Source organism: Columba livia, chromosome 1 (assembly GCF_036013475.1).
Source record: "Columba livia isolate bColLiv1 breed racing homer chromosome 1, bColLiv1.pat.W.v2, whole genome shotgun sequence".
NCBI lineage: Eukaryota > Metazoa > Chordata > Aves > Columbiformes > Columbidae > Columba > Columba livia.
In genome coordinates this window covers 184,622,181-184,643,852 of record NC_088602.1, presented here as the reverse complement: position 1 = coordinate 184,643,852, position 21,672 = coordinate 184,622,181, and the positions used below count along the sequence as shown (strand labels likewise).

Genomic DNA, 21,672 nt, shown 5'->3' with positions numbered 1-21,672 from the left:
AAAAAAAAAATCTGTGTTTGATCTTCTTTTATTCAAATTTTTACACTGCATTCAAGATATTTAAATGCTGAGGGACTCTCCACATGGGTGCAGATATCTACCCATTTGGGTTTCAGCAGAGGACAAGGATATATATGGCCTTACAGGTATGAAACCGCCAGCATTCAGCAGCGCTGAAACATTGTCCTATTCAGAGGTTTAAGTACCGACTTGTGTGCTTAAAATTAAAAAGTCACTGTGGAAATGCCAGTTACTATGAAATACCAGTGCTTTGAAAGCACTTATCCTCTGAAAACACATTATTAATGTTCATATTTGTTCATATTTTGTGGGATTATGTTTGCAGTGAAGTCTGGAGACTAAAAATAAAATTTTTAAAAAATATTTACTTTTTGAAAATATATTTAACCATCCCTGAGTATCAAACATTAGAATTTCTTAGTGCAATGTATATTTCTAACAAAGGATGGGAATGGGGAAAGGATACAGTTTATTTGTAAATTAAATAAATATGTTTCCTCCATGCCCTTGAGAGCTAGCTGATTTATCAGTTAATAAAATAATCATACACCACAGACTTGTGCTTCCAATTTATTTTAAAAAAAAAGAACATTGCATTTTTGACATATATGAATACAAATGTAACACCAGAGGAAACTTTGTGAGTAGCCCTATATATATATATCACCAGCCCTGCATGAATTACCTTACTTGCTTTTCCACTGCTATTTATGGGATGGATTCTGCATAAACACTTATTTCTTCAACAATTCCTAACTGACGTGAATGACCCTATAAACCTCAATGTGACTACTGGCTAGATAGAAGACTACTTGTCTGAATAAAGAATGTGGAGTGTGCATTTAGCACAGGTGAAAATGAAAGTTATATTCAGGAATTTAGTTTTAAATCTGCAACTAGACTTCGCTAATATTTACACCTACAACTATAAACTAAACTTTAAATTAAATATATTCATTTAAAAAACTGTAGTTGAATTTATTATTTTTCTCGACTGAAAATGCAGATACAGCTTTAAGCTCTGCAGAATTTGGAGATGTGTTCCTATGTATCTCTCAGAAGAGGAAGGCTGGTGCCTTTTCACAGATTTATTTTTCTTTTATTTGAATTCTTTACAAGTTTTGCAGACAGCAAACCATATTGTAAAAAGCACACAGGAGTGTTGCAAGTAGACGTAAGCGGATGGCAGATCCAATGTGCCACATGGCAATTCAGCCCAACAATGGCTGCAACAATGCAATGAGCATGGATCTGAAATCCTTCTGTGAATATGGGGCTCATTCCCACAGCCCTTGTATGAATAACTGACTTCAGCGTGTCTGTTTGCGTCAGTAAGGAGCAGTCCCCCAAGCAGAGTGTGCCATTTCAGACCCTTGTTTTTTGTGTTTGATGGGAAGCTGGGCTTTTTAGCATTCCCATCCTCACCCCTCCCACCTCCTGCTCTAATCATCTTCTTTTTTTGGATATATGCCTCTCCCTCTCTGCTCTTTAAATTCCCTCTGCTCCATCCTATATATTAGCCTCAGCCCTACTTTGTTATTTTTGTTGCTTGCTTCGTCCTCCCTCCATCACTACTCCAGACACTTCTCTCCCCTTTGCTAGTCTGCTCAGTTCCTTGGGGACCCTTCACACTCCCCCACAATTGAGTAGCTTCTCATTTCCAATGGTATTTTAAAAACTCTAGGCTATATCCTCTTCTCCTGAGAGAAAATTAAAAAAAAAAAAAAAAAAAGCTGGGGGAGGGGGGAAGTGCATGCACAAAAAAACACCAAAAAAACCCTTTTCCAGGAACTCCAGTATTTTACACTCAGAGACTCCAAGACAAATTCTCTTTTCAAAGGGACAGAGGAATTTGAGACCTACAAGGATGACAGGGCACACTGGCCACTGAAGTTCATGGGGCCACAGGCAATTGCCAGAGGTCCTTGGGCTCTGCTGATCAAGCCCTTCTATGAAGCAGGAAAAACTTCTCTGCCAGCAGCGCAGCCCTCCGAAAATCAATGTGGGTGCTGGGGCAGCGTTCGCTCTCTGATGGCCAAGCCAGGTGGAGCTCAATGGGAGTCTCTCTGTTGACTTCAGTAGATTTTGGGAGGATCAGGCCTCACATGTGCAGGTGAGAGGCAGAAGCTTTCACTTTCTCATGTAAATCTGTGGAATAAGATTTCAGAGAAGCATGATACATAACACTGCTATTTCTCAGAATGCATTCTGACATTTCTGCTAAAGCATACAATTTTTCAATGTAAATTGGCCCATTCTCCTTTAGAGGAAGATAAGCTTGTGGCAAGTGTCCCTTCTGAAAGTTGAGGGCTTCTGTGCCCAACCTACTCTATATTTATTTGAAGTTTCAAGCCAGACTTTCTGCTGAAAGACTTTACTGAAACCACTTAAGCTGTCAGTTGCACCAGTCTATACTTGGAGTTAACCCCACACCAGTGTTCACAGAGTTTAACCAAGGACAGGTCTTTTCCTCATTGATTCATGTGCTGAGCAGCTGTTGGAGACCACCAGACTCATATTGGGTAAATACTGGCATCAGGGAGAAATGCCTAAGGCAGAAGAACAATAAATAAACAAAATAGAGAAAGGGTGTAAAGAATTAGAGCAGAGAGGGGATAAAAGAAGGAGTCAGGGATAGAGGAGTGACAATGGGTTTGTTGTTTTAGTACATCCCTGAGGAATGGGTTGCAGAGGGGAGAACAGGTGGGACAGAATGCTCTCACATTACTGCAGAAAACATTTCAGCAAGATAGCTCAGTTGTGTTTAAATATGGAATTTAATGATTTTTTTCTTTTTTTTTTTTTTAAATTCCATCTCAGTGTGTGATTTTCTGTAGCATAAGAATATGTTGTCATGTTTAAGGTTTTTTTATTTTTTTCGCATATACCCCTTTTATGATCACACTAAGACACTGTAGACTAAGCAATTGCACTGATTAATCCACAACTCAGATGTACTGGAAGCATGAGGTGAAATGCACCCGATGTGTGTATTAATCAGCCTTACCATACAGTCTGTCCTGTCTCACCACTTAATTAAATTGAAAACCAAATAGTTTTGGGGAGAAGATTAGGAGGGACCACTTTTTTAAGTGGGTTTTACATGAGCTGTCCACACTGCATGGAAAAAAAATACAAGATATATTTAGAACAATATTTTAATTTGTGATACTTTACTAGATTAGATGGAAAGAATGTAATGTTTAAAAAAGGAAAATGTGATTAAGAAGCTTAAGTGCACAGTATATTACATGAAAATTCTGATCATAAAGAAAGGTAATATCTACTCAAAATTATAATTTCTGTACTTTTGAAATCATCTCAGCAAGAATTATCTACCCATATCAAATTGTAGCACTTGTCAAAATCAACTGTAAAGCATCTCAAGTGCTCTTCTGAATCAACAAAACAGATGTATAGCGATGTGAGGTTGCACTGAAATGGAAATAAAAGTGAACTAGATGCCAGTCATTGCCCTTAATCTCTTGAACCCGGCACTTAACACAGAGGATATCACAGGTCTTTGGGACACTGTTTAGAAGGGAAAGAAATCAAGACTTGAATCTTAATAACATACGCAAAAACACTCTATAAAATTATTTTCTTTCAGCTTTAGTAGAATCTGATATGCTCAAAGATCACCTTGCCTTGTTCATAAACATGAGGCGATATTTGAAACAGCATCCTATTTCAGTTTTAGACAGGCAGAAAAACTAAAATGTGTGAAACTTAGAAAAAAGTGTTTCAGTTTTTAAAAGAGCAGTTAAATATGTTTAGTGGTTCAAAAAACATCACCTCCTCCTTTCAGCAAAAATGTGAAATGATGTTTATCGGATAACATCTGCAGCAGAATGAATATAATCCATATAGCTTTAGTTACCATTACGATATTGCTGATTTTTATTAGGGACTTAACAGATGAAAAATGACTGCAAGCATCAGCCATTAGAAAACAACAGGTCTAACCTCATAGGCTAGAATATGTGTTTGGAAGTGAGGTCCTCTGCTAATTTCCTGTAACCCACGTTCCCTGGAAACATGAAGAAAATTACTGCTTTTTCCTTGGCTTTGTGATGATGGTACTTCCAGAAGCGTGATGCACAAAGAGGATGACCATTTCTTTCACCTGTCCTGTGAACCAGTTCTATCCATGCATCACAGGTAGAGGGATTTTTATAGGCTGGTGTGGTACTGCAGAATCATACCATTTATCAACACTTTACTTGCTTCCCTGTTTTCAATTACATTAAGACTTTGAGAATTTTTAGTAACCAACACAATGCTGAAAATTAATGACTTTTCTGCTATGCATAATGAAGCCATCATAACAAAAGCCATACATAAAATAGCCTATTTTCATCAGCAGTGTTACAAGGCAAACCTGGACTGATGAATGTGGAGCCCTTCTGACCCCCAAACTGAGAGGAGGTCCAGATGGACAGAAACCTCTCTCCAGGACAGACCGAGGAGCCCAAGCCCCAGTCTGGATGCCTGAGGACCAGACTTCTGGACTCACAGTAATGTGGTCCTGTGTCTCAGTCCAGGCAAAGATGTCAACCTTACAAAAAGACATTGCTCTCATTTTGCTGCTGAAGCTCAAAGGCAAACATTCTGCTTTGGCCAGATGAGGATAGGAACAAGCTACAAATATTTTAGCCTAATTGAAATGCATTTTGGCAAAGCTGATTCAGGTGTAAGCCCTTTTTTAATTTCATCCACCGGTGACTCTCAATGATTTGCCACCCTGTCCATAGTGTACAGAAAAGAGCACACTATCAGTTCTGGATCTCAAGACAGAAAGAAGAGTGTTTGAGACCTTTTGAATTCAGCATGTATGACAATTTGCAAAACTACTGAGCAACACTTCTGCAGGTTATGTGTTGCAGACAGTATTGATTCATGCAAGAGAGGAGACAGAGTGACATCTATTTTTAATTCAGTTATGACCACTGTCACTGATTTTTTTGATACAAGCTGGTCAATCAAAAGGGTAAGTCCCAAAGCAGAACAAAGCAACCAAGTATGAGGTCCAAGCTGTAGTTTCCAACTCTTTCAGTGATTCACTTTATAACCTCAGGTAAGTCAGATAACTTCTATATCTAGTGTTTTCTTAACATTGACAAGTATAAGCACACTGAGGAATTTCTTCAGATTCTCCAAATGTGGAAGTGATTTTGCTAGGTGCTAGAGGTCAATAGGCTGTTACAAAAGCAAGAATAGAGAAAAGAGGAAAATTAAGGCTTTGGACAACATAAATATACAGAACACTCTAATAGATACAAAAAAGGGCAGGAGGGAGGACCTGGGTAATTATAGACTGGTCAGCCTCACCTCTGTCCCTGGGAAAGTAATGGAACAGCTTATCCTTGGTGCCATCTCAAGGCATATCAAGGATAAGAGGGTTATTAGGGGCAGTCAGCATGGCTTTACCAAGGGTAAGTCACGCTTGACCAACCTCACAGCCTTTTATGAGAATGTAACAAGGTGGATGGATGATGGCAGAGTGGTAGATGTGGTCTACCTTGACTTCAGTAAAGCCTTTGGCACAGTCTCCCACAGCATCCTCACAGCTAAGTCGAGGAGGTGTGGTCTAGGCAATAGAGTAGTGAGGTGGGTTGCAAACTGGCTTAAGGAGAGAAGCCAGAGAGTGGTAGTCAATGGTGCGGAGTCTAGTTGGAGGCCAGTATCTAGTGGAGTGCCTCACGGGTCAGTACTAGGGCCAATATTATTCAATATATTCATTAACGATTTGGATGAGGGAATAGAGTGTACTGTCAGCAAGTTTGCTGATGACACTAAGCTGGGAGGAGTTGCTGACATGCCAGAAGACTGTGTTGCCATCCAGTGGGACCTGGACAGGCTGGAGAGTTGGGCAGGGAATAACCTGATGAAATTTAACAAGGGAAAGTGTAGAGTCCTGCATCTGGGCAGGAACAACCCCAGATTCCAGTATAGGCTGGGAAATTACATATTAGAGAGCAGTGTAGGGGAAAGGGACCTGGGGGTCCTGGTGGACAGCAGGATGACCATGAGCCAGCACTGTGCCCTTGTGGCCAGGAAGGTCAATGGCATCCTGGGGTGTATTACAAGGGGGGTGGTTAGTAGGTCGAGAGAGGTTCTCCTTCCCCTCTACTCCGCCCTGGTGAGACCTCATCTAGAACATTGTGTCCAGTTCTGGGCCCCTCAGTTCAAGAAGGACAGGGAACTGCTGGAGAGGGTCCAGCGTAGGGCAACAAAGATGATTAAGGGAGTGGAGCACCTCCCTTATGAAGAAAGGCTGAGGGCGCTGGGTCTCTTTAGTTTGGAGAAGAGGAGACTGAGGGGTGACCTTATTAATGTTGATAAATATATAAAGTGTGAGTACCATGAGGATGGAGCCAGGCTCTTCTCGGTGGCAAACAATGATAGGACAAGGGGTAATGGGATCAAGCTGGAACACAAGAGGTTCCACTTAAATTTGAGAAAAAACTACTTCTCAGTAAGGGTGACAGAGCACTGGAACAGGCTGCCCAGGGAGGTTGTAGAGTCTCCTTCCCTGAAGACATTCAAAACCCGCCTGGACATGTTCCTGTGTGATCTCACTTAGGCGTTCCTGCTCCAGCAGGGGGATTGGACTAGATGATCTTTGGTGGTCCCTTCCAATCCCAAACGTACTGTGATACTGTGATACTGTGATACATGCTCAATTCAACACAAAACCCAACCTAAGCAGGCAGGCATGGTAACAGCTGAAAAGTTATGCTGAAACAGAAGTAGGACAAAACATTTCTTCTCACACCAAGGTTCCAAGTGGAGTCAGTTGTGTCCCCACACATACAGACATGGGACACCTGAATGGTCCTCTTGTTCTTCCACTTCTGTTCTGTCTTGCATCCTCTCACCAGCAGCATGGCAGCAACACTAGCTAAAACAGAAAGCCTGACTTTCCTTCCTCTATTCCCCTGTTGTTGATTTTAAAACAACAAAAAAAGAACCTTCTAGTTTTGTTTGGCACAAAAGTGAATAATTGAAGTTTTTCTGTTGTTTTCCAACATTTTAGGAAGCAGTGAGTACATATCAGTGAAGTGCTTCCTGACAGTACTCAAAGCCCTGAGAAACATGTTTTTTACAAGGAGAAGACCCGAGGTGCATCCCAGAGGCAGCTCTAGACACCCCAGTGTGCCCAGTCCATCCAGTGCTGCTGCAGTCTGGTGTGGGTGGAAGACCCATCTGGTGCAGACTGCTCTGCAGCCAGGCTGGAAGCACAGCATGGTGGACAGAACATTTTAACCCTGTCCACAAGAAGGGCCACTTCTCCCATCTCACAGAAGTCCAGAGGAAGTCCCACCATAGTGGAAGAAGCTGCTCCTGGGTGGGATGTTGTGTGTAGTTGCATTGCAGCATCACTAGCTTGCTCTTCTGTGCCAGATCATGCACATGGAGAGATGGAAATGTATCTCCAGCTTTCTCTTCTCTCCCATGGGGGTGGCAGCAGGTCCCAGGTGGCCACCATCTTATGTTCAGGCTGTGGAGGAGGTGTTTAGTTGTACAGTGGACTACTTTAAAGAGACTTCCATAGTGAATATTAATTCCGCTAACTCCATAAGCTTTTGAATCAGTTTTCAGCACATTTTTTATTTGCGTTGACATTCAAAATTCCTTCTCTGCACTGTATATGATGACACTTTGGTAAGTGTATTATTCGTTTCACCTGGCCATGTTTCCTTTCCAAACTAAACACATAACAGAAATAATTTCAGCTTTCTAGATTATTGCCTGACAAAACTGCGGTGGCTGTGAAAGGAAAATCGACATTACATCTGCTCTCTGTTTTAGATTTCATTTTTTTTGCCTTTGGTTTGGATGCTTTCTGAAATGCTGAGCAAAATTGCATTGTCTGTTGCACCACAGTACATATATTGTTGTTCCCAAAGGTTTACTTATAACATTCACAGCACCACTTATTTTTTTTCCTTTCCCCCCATTGTCATTTCTGTACAGATTTAATACAACAGAAACATGGCTTCCACTGGGAGCTACAGGTAGAGTAGTTCCAAAGTTCTCTATAATTGGTGTCTGCCATGGCTGCTCGCAGTAAGTTATGTAAATCACAGCAAGGACCCACAACCCCTAAAGGCATGAATATTTTTTTTCATTCGGTGCAGAGGATAACTACAGAATCTTAGTAATAGTCCCCTCTGCATCAGGGATCTCCTTACCAGGCGAAGTCAAGGTCTAGATACTGGTCATGTCAATTCTGCAATTTAAATCCTACTGTTAAAGATGATTTGGTAGGCATTACAGCAGGTCAAGGCATTAAAGGCAATACTAATTTTTAGAATGTGTTTTGCCTTCACAGCTCTTGCAAATCCACCTGCTATTGTTTACATCCACTGTAGTAATTCTAGAAAACCACAGATTTGAATACTTTTTTATTTATTTCTGTAAAAACTCTGTAAATCAAAATGATATGAGGGGCTGTTGGGTTTAATTATAAAAATGGAGGAATAATTCCATTGATTTTCTAGTGATGTATTTCAGTTCAAGTCACGTCTTCCAAGTGATCGTATGTGAGGTTACTATTAAATCTGTTTCCTTTAAAATAGCACTGCAAGTGTGAGAATTTTTAGCCTAAATTCAATATGTCAACTTCTGTCTTCTTATCATATTTTATTTCTCCCACAAATCTTGTGTTCATGGGTCATATACACCAGTTTATGCACTATCTATTCAGTAACTGAATGGATCCTTAAAACGTAGTAGTTGTCTACTTCTATTATCAGGAAAAAAAGATTTCCTGAAATAAAATACTAGTTCATAGTTCTACCTTGATTAGAAAACATCATGATGTCCTTTGGCAAAACATGTACAAAAAAAAAAAAAAAGGATAAATGTTTTTAAAGATAGTTAAATCTGATCGTTCTGCTGCAGCTACCAGCAAGAATTCTGACAAAGAAAAATCTCCTTTGAGCTTGACTTTGCATATAAACCCCACCAGACTGAATCTTAATCTAATCTAATAACTTGTCTTATTTTACCTCCACTCCTTTTCATCTACTTACTCAGGAAAGCTAGGCTCAGAATCTGTATCTGGTTTTCACTGAGCACCTACATTTCTTTTGTTTGTTTGTGGGGGTTTTTTTTAAGAATATAAAGTAAATGCACACTATTCACACACAATATAGTATTAAATGTACACCCAGGCATATATACACACATTCACTTTAAGAAGCACACACGGTTTTTCAAGGAAATCAGGTTTCTTAACAACATGGTGTTAGGTGGTGATATGTACCTTAAGCATGTGTTTTCCAGCACCTGTTTTGCTTTGGGCTGTAACACCTGCACTGTGTCCCTTGCTGGGGCACACGGTGTAAGTGGGAATACAAGGACATGGCTGAAACACCAAGCACCCCGTTCTGGGACAGCCGTCAGCGCACCCAGTTCCCCTCAAGGCTTGAAGGAAGCAGAATTATGACAGAGAAACAGACTCCCAGGAGGATTCCAGTGAGGAAATAAAAGTGACTTAAAGCCTCTGCCCCTGAACGGATCAGGGCCCCGCATGGTGTAGCCCCAAGTGTACAGAAGAATACCAGCCACTGATGCAGCCCAGGCTTAGTAAATTATTTTTCCATCAATTACAAAAGGCACCTACTCAGCCCTGTTTTTCATCCCTCTACCAGCTAGACAGATGGAAGAATAGAAAAGTTAGTGGCTGGTACTATCGGCTAGTACCAATTCAGTGGTTCAGTGCTTCAAATGTCTCTGTTCTCTATCATCTCAGAGGTAAACGTGAGCTATAATCATCCATGTGTCATGCTCAGCTAAGCTGGCTATCGGCAGAAACAGCATGCAATTGAAATTTTGCCCAGCCTTAATCAATGGACTGTGTCCTCATGGAACAAGCGATAGCTGCTTCTGGCAGAGACAGGCAACTGCAGAAATCTCCTTCCTCTATGACATATGATAGAAAGTTTTTAGATTACAACTGTTGCATAAAATAATGCAAATAAACTATATTTTCACTTGAAAAGCATTGTCTGGAAAGGCCAGCAAGATCTATTCAAGCCATAACGGATGCACACAGCTCCTGACCTTCATAGATTTTTCATATTGCAAAAATGTACAATTCATTTGTCTATTATTGATAAAACTTGTTTAAGGCTCCTGCAAGCTCTCAAATGGCTTAAAAAAAATATGAAAACTATTATTATTTTACTTCAGTTAGCCAAAATCAAGCTGTTCTACTACAATTCCCACTCTCCCTTGAGGCCCCTGAACTCTGAATGTGCAGTGTCTGGAATACTCACTCCCTACTGTAACATGAACCCAAAGATAGAGCAAAGAGTACCTATTTTTCCAAGTGATTCAAGACTCCTAATTGTAGTTTAAGTTTTGGCTAGTTAGGACAGAATCCAAAAGCTTTCTGCAGGCTGAAGTAATTTTGGTCTGGAAAATATTATTGGGGAATGGGTGAAAAAAGGAAATCAGCTTTATAAAAATGTTGCATCACTCTGGGTTATGTCAGATGAGTTACGATAAGGTACACTGTGTCTGACATGAAGAATCACATTAACTTAAAAATAAAATAAAAACTAAAATGGGTTTGGTTGTGGGCTGGGTTTTTTCCCCCAAACTCTGGTATGCCTAATTTCAGTTACTGGAACCATGTTTTCTACCTTCTTTTTATGGCCTTTTTTATGAAAGGTAGCTGGTACTAACAAAAAATTTTGGAATCGTTCAAAACTTTTCACAGTTAATTAGTAATGCATGTAGCAAAACACCCGCCCTACCTCTGGGCCTTGGGGGTTGCCCTGGTTCACTTGTAACTGATTTATTTTTTAAGGTTGTCTGGCACATCTCCACCCCAGCTGCTTCCAAGAAATTTCACCCAGCATCAGCTGGGAAAGATCAGCTTCACATGCTGACATACAGAGGCGGTCGTAGGAATATTGGGGCCTCTGGTGGGAGGCGTCAATGGGAATCTTTGCTCTTTTTGCTGATCCAGGGTTACAGCATCTGCCACCATACAGGACTTTTTGTTGGCATTTTCCTTGAAAGAACACTCACCTGATCACCACAATATGTTTTCCTTCAATCAGAAACAAAAGTGTTATCTTTACCAGATTTGTAGCTCATTATGTAAGGTGATAGTTTTTACAGACATCCACAACCATTGGTGATGACTTATGAGCCACCAAAAAAAATGTGCTATTTTATAGACTGCTTACATTTTACAGAACACAAAAGAGTTTAGAGAATGATTCTGATATCTTTCCTTCTGTCAGAGTAACAGCTTATTCTGCAAGTCTACTGCAGAAGCTGATGGCCACAAATCCTAACCCTTTTCCTAGGGGTGCATGGCTTTTTTTTTTGTGATTTTTTTTTTATTCAGAACTGCCATGTTCCCTCCTTCATAATCCTTTCTTTTAGGTTGCAAATTAATTTTGTTACTAGCCTTCTTCCATATGCTCCATCTGATGTCCTTCTATTAATTTTTAAGAGCGTCTGAAACAAGAGCATCTTATCATTTACACAGAATACCGTTTTTTTAAAAAATATAATATCTAATTGAGTCCATTAGTAAAGGAACAAAGGATTTCTAATTTTAACATACAGAACCTGACTCTGCTTAAATTCAGATGCAGTACACAAAGCCACTCACTGTAAGATACAGGCTGCCAGTGAGTTCTACCTCTGGATTCACATTTCCAAATTTGTGTAGGGAGCTGAAAGTTTGAAAGATTTTCATCTGTTAGTCATGGGCTTGGTTTGATCCAAAGTTGAGAGTATCCAACGGGAAATTCCATGGTTCGTTCTTTCTTTTCCAAACTTCAACAGCCTTTTTCTTCACATGCATAGTTTTGGAACAGAAATACAGAACTTATTTTCTTTTTCAGAAATGGAGGCAATAACAAAAAAAAAAGCAGAACCGTAACCTCAGCACTATGAAGAAAACTGGGTACTGATAGATCATCAGACCTTTGATTAAAACAATATTCTTAGAATTTTTTTTTCCCAGCTAGATAAACTGAGCAAGATCCCCACAGTTTTGCTATGCAACATTACTCAGTTTAACTGTTACTTTATATTCGCCTGTGTTCAGATGCTTATAGCGAGAGAACATTCCCAACCCTCACAGAGACAGACTGTATTTTGTTAGGATAGCACACTTGCTATGTTCCATGCAGCTCAGCACCATTAAGCTCCTGGGTCTAGCATTTGCTGCCTGCTGCCAGGATTGATATCTTAGTATTCTCTTCCTAGTCTATGGTTACATTTAAAGAATTAAATGATCATTCAGAAAGTTGGCTTCAGTTTATGAGCTGTTAAACCTAAGAGAGACACAGTACGTCAAAATGAAAAGACATAGTCAAAGTTATAATAATTAATGTTAACTTCATCGTCAGAATCTTTATCACTTGGCAGATAATGTGCACCCACTCCTGTTAAAATAATTTTACTCATATCTAAAAAAATTATTTTTTGTGGAGCACCCTGGTGATCCCTTGGTATTGTTTTGTGCTTTGTGAGAAGGTGGACTGAGAACTCTGGAGACAGAAATCTTGCATTTATATCCCTGGTATATCTGGCACTGACAGATGAAGTGAAATTGTCCCCACACTACCCCATTAGCAGAACCCAGGCTGGATTTGGAGGAGGCTGAGTGACAGCTCAGCTGTTGTGCCCTTTCCATTCTTTTCCCAGTCATTTGAGACCATCAAGAAAGGAGACTGGTAAGATCAAATGAAATAGTGGTTGAGCCATATAGACACCCATTCTCTGGGATCCTGGCAGGAGCCACTACCTCCCTTCACACTTCTAAAGAGACATCTGATGAGAGCAGAAATTCCCAAGTGTCTGCAGGCTAGACCTGGCTATCTGGGCTGTTTGGAAAGCTCTTTCCCAAACATGACTTCTTCTTTGTAAAAATAATTCCCTACCCAGGAGTCTTATATAAGAATTTCATTGGTCATAACAAAGTTTTCTGTGTGTCTCCAGAAAAGCTCAAAGCCATGTTTGTTCTTCATAAATTAAAAAAAAAAGCTAATAATTGTCTAATACTAATGTTAATTTGTATTGCTACCAGCATTGCCTCTTATTGTGCTGTCACTCCTGTTCTCCTTATATTACCTGTAATTTTTTTTTCTATCATTTTAGTTTTTTTCACCTAGTATTTGGCATACGGGTCCAAAGTTCAGGCAAATATAACAATCAGTTGAGAAATACTCACCAGACAAGTATTCATGCACTCTTGTATCACCTGACATATGGTGAACAAGCTGATGAATGACTCAGGATTTAAATGGTAATTACCATTCATCATTATAATAGACTTGCTAATTCATAAATTCTTGGTAAGCCAATTTTCTGTAAAAAGGTTAATAATAAGAATGGAAAAGAAAGAAAAAATAGCCGTAGTGTGATAAAAAATGTAAAAGCTAGAATATCTTCACCACCACATATCCCTTCCAATGATTGAGTAGTTTTGCACCAAAGTGCTTATTGATGCAATACCACTTGCTGTACCAGGGCTCTGATGGAAACTAAGGTAGACAGAAAAATCCTGGACCTAACTGCTCAAGGAGGAGGCTAAGGTGTGTCAGACAAAGAGAAAGGAACTAAGAGAGTCACACGTAGCAAAGGCAGGCAGGATCCCCCTCACTCATTTCCTAGTTTAATAGAACAAAGTCATGTTCTCAGAACTGCTCACAACACTCAGTGTAGGGGAACTCTATGGGAATGTTCCTGGGACTCATAAGTCATGCGGTGAGAAATGCACTGAGCCAGCTGTCACACCTGATCTGAACCGCTCTTGCTGCCAATGCCCTCATTGATTATTCTACTACTATCAGTTCTTCTGAGCAAAAGAAACACAAAGTCGTTCCTGCTTTGGTTATTTTTTTTTTTTTTAAGTGAAAAATATGTCTTTCCACATTTTATGTTTTTGTTTTGTTTTGTTTTTGTTTTTTGGGGGGTGTGTTTTTTTGTGGTTTTGTTTTTGTTTTTTTGTTTTGTTTTGTTTTGTTTTTTTCTGGAAGAGCACTGTGAACATAATTTACAAATGCTCTGGAAAACAACAGGGTAAGCTGGAAAGAACACATATAGAGGCCACACTTAAATTCTATATATCCAGTGCTCAATACAGCATTTATTCCTTCACCAGATAATCTACATAAGTGCACACAAATGCAAATGTTCATTCCACCTCTAATCCTCCTGTAGCCACATCTTTTTATCACATGAGGCCAATACAGGAAAGACTTTATTGCCTCACCAAGGCATGTAGTTTCTCTATCCGTCTACATCCTCCTACTCTTTGCCTGAGCAACATAGATGTAGAACCTACCCTAAATTGTACAGTGGATGTACTTTTTACTTTTTACTTTTACTTTTTACTTCAGATGCATAAGACAAAGGAGGCCAGGGATGGGGAAAATAGGCATCTATTTGCAAGGGACTGAGGGGCAAGAGGAACAGAGAATAATAAAAATGATGTATGGAAACTCAGTGCCCTTTGCCCTCACCTCTCCATACTGTTATGGTCATACAGGGGAAACCTAAGAGATATCCACATTCAAGGGAATTAAGTACTCAAGTTTAAGTGGAATTTTTGGTTGTTTTAACCTGCATTTGGAACCACGCATGGAAACTTGCCTTTTCAAACTATTGCACAGTAGGTACCATGATGGCTGGACAGATATTGGTTATTTGAGAATACAGTATTTGGAAAGGAAAAATATCAGCCCAAATCTATTGTGCACTGCATAACACCATACCGGGGTTATGAATAAAGATAACATTTACTCCAATGTACTGTACGTTCAGAAAAGTTTATAATGTGGGTAATTTCACTGACTGTTTTTCTGAAAAAAAAAAAAACCAACAACAACAACAAAAACTCTTCTAGCAACAGCATATGAAATTCCAGCCAAACCAGACCCTCTTTTGCATGCATTTTCTCATTCTCCCTTTCTTTGTCTCTCTTGCACACACACATTTTAAAGTTTAAGGGCTGATTTAAATTTAAAAACAGATGTTAAAAACTGATCTAAACCTCAAATTCAGGGGACTTTTTTCGAAACCAACAAAAGTTCAAAGATATGTTTAGAGCTCCAGATATTGGTCCAGATTCTTAACTATGAAAAGAAGAATGTAAAGCATTAAAGTTTACCCTGCATGAGGACTGGTTTTCAGAGTGTGTTTATATTTGGAACTTCGGATAATTTGCAAAAGCTTATGCCAGTTGCACTGGTTATAACAATTAGGCAGTGCAGAGAATATAAAAGGCAGAGTAAGAAGGTATCTATGCCCTTTTTATTCTTATTTGCTTGACAGTACATAACAGTAGAAGTGCATAAAGCAAAACTGAAAGCATATGATACAAGTTAAAAAGAGAACTCAAATACAGAAGCAAGGCAGTTAAGGCATCATTCTCAAGGGGATAGGTTCAGGCCTAATATTAAGATACAACTACATTTCAAGTTACAAAATCAAGTTAAATGAAGTTTCAGAATACAGTACAGGTTTCTTTATTACAAAAATGATCAAATTAATTTGCAGTGGCAGTAAAATAATTTTAACACTGGATTTCAGAAAAAGAATGCCAAGCCTCTCTATATTTGCCTGACTTTTGTTCTAGGTTTTATGTATGCTAAACCAAAAGCTTAAAACATATAGTTTGAAATACCACGATTATCAAGAATCACTGCATTTTTTTGTTTTCTTGGGGATACAAAGCATAAGAAAAGGTCAGCTGCAAAGAGAAGTTAAATTGGAGTAGAATGAATCATAATGCTTTTGCTCAACCAACTACACAATCAAAGGATAAAGATTCCACTGAACAATTTAGTATCTAACTTCCCTAACTAACCTCTTGGCATAAATCAAAACAATTCATTTTATAGTTAAAAGCTAATCTTAGCATTGGGGATAAAGAGAAAGGAAGAGAACAGCACAGATAGCCGTGAACTATATATACAAGTAAGGTCATACATCCAAAAACTCCTGTGATGTCACAGTAAGCACAACAGTAAAGCTCTGTTGGAGTTTGAAGTCATGGGGATGTGTTTGGACTCAGTTTACTTGTACCGTGCTTTTTGTTCCTGGTTATTATATGTAAAATACCCTCTATGGCTACTAGGAAGAATATATCCCCTTGCTGACCTGTATTTTGATTTCTTGGAAAGCTCAGATTATTGAAGATTCTCTATGACTGAATGAGAGCATTAAGGTTTGACATTTACATCACAGTTTCAGGGTTCAGCTGCTATTACTGAACAGTGGGATACAGAAACGATGAACTGATGTTAGTACATAGGCCCATGTGGTTGCCATTAGATGCTTGAAAACCTGCTTTAAAGTGACTTATTGACTAGCTTTACTGTTTTCAGGGTTAAATTCTAAAAGTGGCCAAAAATTTTCCAGAGGTTGAACACTTGCAACTCTCATGAATTTACTGCTAAACATGTTATTGAAGCTGATGGAATATGAATGTAAAGATTTGGCCTTGAAGTCTGTGTTGCTCTTATGGAAATTTTGAGAAATGAACATGAAGCTGTGTGATCTTAGGAATGTTTAAGGTTTTATATCACTACTTTTCCTATGCTTTCACTGTAAAATAGTATATTGCTTTTGATGGCTATTTTTTTTTTTTAAACAGATGTGTATTTTTCTTTGTAATAAGTTGGTTTACTTACTGATATTTTGGAAGGAGAAATTAGCACAAGTATATCTATCTGTAGAAACAGTTCTTATTTGCCCCACAGTGGCCAAAATCGGTGGTTTGCCCTTTATCACAACCATCAAAAAATTATTTTTATGTCACTGTAGAAACCTGTCATTATTTCACCTACTGTTTGTGCAGCCCTGCCCCAAAAAGGCTAAAACAGAACAAGAAGTGTTACAATCAAGGTGAAGATCATGACCATAGGAATGGAAGAATTTCATGTAAGAGAGATGGGACAGAGTAAGAAAAGGGAGATTGCAGAGGAAGAGGGTATTCCATGTCATAAATGGCACGATGAAAGGGAATACAGAACAATTGCTGACCATGATTCCTACCAAAAGAAGTGAAGAGATCAAGTAGAGATTTAAAAGACCAAACTAAATACTCTTTTATTTAATGTGTATAATTAAGTCAGGGAACTCATTGCCATAGGATGTTGTGAAGACCAAATGTCTAATAAATCCATAAAATGTCTAATAGTTTTGTGAAATTAAGAACTGTGGGGTCTATTAACTATAGTGATGTACACACTGCATGCTGGTCAGGAAATCCCCCAATCATGAGTTACAAGACAAGGAAAAGGTTCCAAAGCCATTGTCACTCTGCCCATTCCTTGCTCATGGATATTTTTGGAAGTCCCTGTCTAGTTATTTTCAGATGAGATGTCCTGGACTACATGGATACTTAGCCTGATGCTTAGCAAATTTTATGTTCTTATATTCTCAAAGCTATAACTTTTTTGAGTTTTCTTTGCGTAACATATAGCCTAGACATAATTTGTCAAAAACTCCCATTTATGCTGACTGTTCCTATGAAAAAGCTATACTATAAAGTTTGTAAAAAAAAACATTCTTTTTATTGTGTACCTAGTGTGGCATAGTCCATCTCATTGCGCTCGTGTTTGTAAGATATCTGGGCTGCAGCACAGGTCAGCACTTAGCACATACATTTTCTGTATTGCCACTAGCTATTATTGTCTGGTGGAAATACAGAGCATATAAACATATATGAACCATAGCCACATAAAAAGTGCAATACATGTGAGTTCAGCCCACATAAGGTCCAAGGAAAAATGTTCAAGGAAATAAACACTAGGAAGGAAAAAAGACCCTAAAGAGGGCAAAGGTTATATATTAAATTAAGGGTGTTCTTGGCTTCTGTGTCTGAGGATCAAGACGGATGTAATTGGATGCAAATTCTGCAACTAACTTCCAGATATATTATACAAGTCCTGTATGTCTTGTGTTTTTTTGCATTGCAAAAGCAGCTGATACAGGTCAGGGATTGTCAGCAGTATTGTCCATGCTGCTCACACTCTGTGGCCCACCATCACCCTCAGACAATGCACAGGTTCAGGAGGCTGTCTTTTGGGAGCAGTATCTGTCATGTGGGCACCCTGTTTTGGCAGGAAGAAGATTCAGGCACATGGACATGACATTTATTTGCCTTTCAGAGCCTAAAGAAGACCTATTATACATAACTGTTCAGGAACAGCCTCTGACTACTGTAGAGAGGTATCATTCCAGGTGCTAATTACTTGAAAAACATTTGTGTCTCTCTAGTTTTTGCAATTATATGTTGACATCATACAGAAAGCCTTGTGAAAATGCATTGTTTTGTGTGTGCTGAATATCATAGGTGATTGTAGCAATTTTTCCCAACTTTAACATCTGTTAGTCTCTGATAGTGCTAACTGGCTTTTACTGGCAGAGCCTTCTGACTCTTTAAAACATCATTGGCATGAGGGAAAGCAAGCCATGTGGAACATTTTTGGGCAGCGCAAGCATATGGTGTGGTGCAGGCTGCAGAATGCAGTGCTGGTGTTCTTCCTGATGTTGGTCTTTTAGTCGGATGTGGCTGTTTAACACTGATGTGTACATTTCTTGGAGAACTGCAATGAAGCCTTTTCCAAAAACTGCCAGCCCCACACCTTGTTCAGTCACTGTGAAATAAAGTATTTTTGGCTTTGAGATTTTTGGGCCAAGCATGAATATTATTTCATTTTAATAAGGAATCAAAGGTAGATATAAACTGTCTCTCACTGCAAAGAAGCAACCATTTTCAGGCACACCTTGACACTTACTGAGACAGAAATCTTCCCATGGCGTTTTCTTCTTGCTCAAGGTCAGATACCTTTCACAGTAGTCACACCATCTAGAAGATTTACTATTGGTTATAAAAAAAGCAGTGAAATATAGGTTTATTCTTGGTGCCTGGAGGTGGGCTTGGTGGTGTAACTCGTCTATAAATAATAAAAGTAAATATCCATGCATGAATACTTCGAGGCATAATGCATGTACTAAACACACAGTATATGTACCATCAAGTATTTCAGAAATATCTAATATATTCTGAAATATGTATTCTGCTTTTTTTCTTCACTCCATAAACTGAGTACATGTCTCTGGAGCCATGTGTCTGCACTCAGGGTTTAGTCATGTGCTACCAAATCACCTGCATGTGGAAACACAGAATCATCCATCGCATAAGCCACTTGCTCTGTGGATCTATAGCCATGAATGGCAGCATTTCTGGCTAGTTTACCATTACCTTCTTGTCTCTTCTCTTCCCTCCCATGCAGATTTGTGAGGGACTAACACAGGCCCCACTAGCTTATTTAACATGTCAGCCAGGAAAGTTGAGCTCTCATGGAAAAGGAAGAGGGAACAAACCACACTCAGCAAAACATTGGCCAAGTTTACATTTCCCACGGACTAAGGAAGGAGAAGTCAAGTTAACCAAAGCTGCCAATGCAGCTCATTATGAGAAAGGATGCAGATGAAGGGAATGAACCCTCAAATGACAGCTATGTTCTCTTCTGTCTTTCAGCACCAGAGTTTAGAGAAATGCTAGATGCACATTAAGATTTCAGGAGAGAAGATATTTTGGAGACATACTTATTTTGGAAGGTTGTGGATGTCATTTTGGTTAGAAAATTACATAGCAATGAACTAACTTTAGTGTAGAAAAATTCTTATTACTGTTTTTTTGTTTGTTTTTCTGTGTTGATCTCAAACACACAATGGTTATTCCCTTGTGGGGTAAATCAGTAATGTATACTACTTGGGTTTGGCTGACAAAAGTGCTTCAGCAAATATTTCATCCTATTCCTGCACTGTTTGTCTTGGTTTTGAGCATTGACTTCATAGTCCACATTGAATAACCAGTGTTGTGCTTAATTCATACACAAGTAAAGAGAACTTTCAAGGCAGGACTTAAGCAGAGAAGCAGTTCTTTGTGGAGTAGCTACACATTTCTGCATACATTTGCAGGAATGTTCCTTTTCAACCAAGACAGATCAGATATCTGATGGTATCTGGTTGCATATTCATGTAGGTCTCAGAGATCTATATGTAGAGTCATGTTCTGCAAAGGCATCATCATAGTTTGGGGCCTTCAGCCTGGTTCTCAAGGGTGATCACTGTGCTTAGTGCCCATTCCTGGGAAATAAAATTGCTGTGTTCTGTCCTGAAAAAGGCCATGCCTTTGTGCCTCTGATAGCATGGCAAAACTGAAAGGAGGATCTCTTAACTGTTCAAAGAAATGGTGCATAAACCTTTATTTATACTTTCTTCAAAGAACCAATTTGAGCCAAATTCTCCAGTGCTTCTTTAGGTGATTCATCATGTTTGACTCTAATTACATCTAGGATGTCAAAACTAAGGATGTCCAGATAAGTCAGTTCCATTCTACCTTGTGAAGCTTGAGTGCCTCTCTCTGTTTTTCTCAGAAAGAAGAGCTCTACATATTGCCCTACAATGCTTTGTTTCTGAAAGCCTGCCCAAACAGCTATTTCAACACAGGAAGTACCTGATAACACAGGATCTGAAAATCAACCTGAATATAGTTTTAATTCAAAATATCTGGTAATCACAGTAGCTGATAGTTTTAAATTATGACCCATGTCTCTAATGAGGACTAAGGTATGAAGGGCATGTGCATGATGGTTTAGGTTAGTACAGATGATGTTGCAGTTGTGTTGTAGTTCTGGTGATTTTCTCCAACCCCCTCCCCCTCCTTTTTTTTATGAACTTTGGGTCTTCCTACAAAAAGGTGTGTGAAACCACTGATAACACCGTTAAATTTTTGCTGGCAGGTCTGTTGAAGGTCAAAAAACATTTCATAAATTATGGATAAGTAAGCATAACCTAATATTTCTCAGTTTTCTGCAACCTTGCTCCCAAAGATCTCCAAACACTTTACAGGTGTGATTTCAGTGTCACTATATCCCCAGTTCATTGTCTGGTACAAGGGAACAGTTGAGCAAGTATGCCTTCTTCTCTGAAGTGCAAAGCACCTGTAACACAAAGAAGTGAGAGATATGAAAGTTCAGTTTCTTTGAAGATAAGCCTGTCTTTAGATGATATGATCAATGTAATCAAGACCAGTTAAGTATGTAACCATCTGTTTAAATTTAAGCTCTGAATAGCTGTAATAGCCCAGATTCTCAAGGTACTATAGCATATAACTCCTGTTGGAGACAAGGCAGCTCTGCTTCTGGGAACCTGCTGTTGTTTGGAATACGACAACACCCAGTGCCCCAAGACAAGCACTGCCTCAGGCATCTCCTCTTCCATTAAAACTGGACCAAGTTTTTTACTGGCTAGGACAGTAGATGGCTGTTTCATTTGCGACAGGCCACACCACAGGAGATCCGTGGCCAGATAACACTACAGCTTTTGTAAAGGCTTCAGAATTAGTCACACAGTTGTCAGCAATTGGGAACAGCATCTGCAAGGTCACAATTTCGCATGACAGTCTGGTTCCTAAGGCTGTTTTGGTCATTTGGCCCAAACGCATCAACAGAAAGTACAGAAAATATAGGGAAGGAGAGGCAAAGGAAAACAAGTTTCTTTACATGTTGCTCCAGGGTATTATGGAGTCTTTTGTGCCTCCTCTTCTCTTCAGAGAGTGGAAAACTGACCCAGCTCAAGGAGACCTAT

General features: G+C 39.2%; 1 long non-coding RNA gene across 2 annotated transcripts in view; it reads right to left on the bottom strand.

The window, feature by feature from the left end:
- Positions 1-578: 578 nt before the first annotated feature.
- LOC110359196 (uncharacterized) overlaps positions 579-21,672 on the bottom strand; it is a 52,523-nt gene continuing 31,429 nt past the window's right edge. The window contains exon 4 of one of the 2 annotated variants that reach the window (XR_002414178.2): positions 579-2,169. This is a non-coding gene — a long non-coding RNA (uncharacterized LOC110359196). Of the gene's footprint in view, positions 2,170-10,253; positions 21,027-21,672 lie in introns of those variants that run through there. The other variant, XR_010469563.1, reaches the window with a different exon arrangement.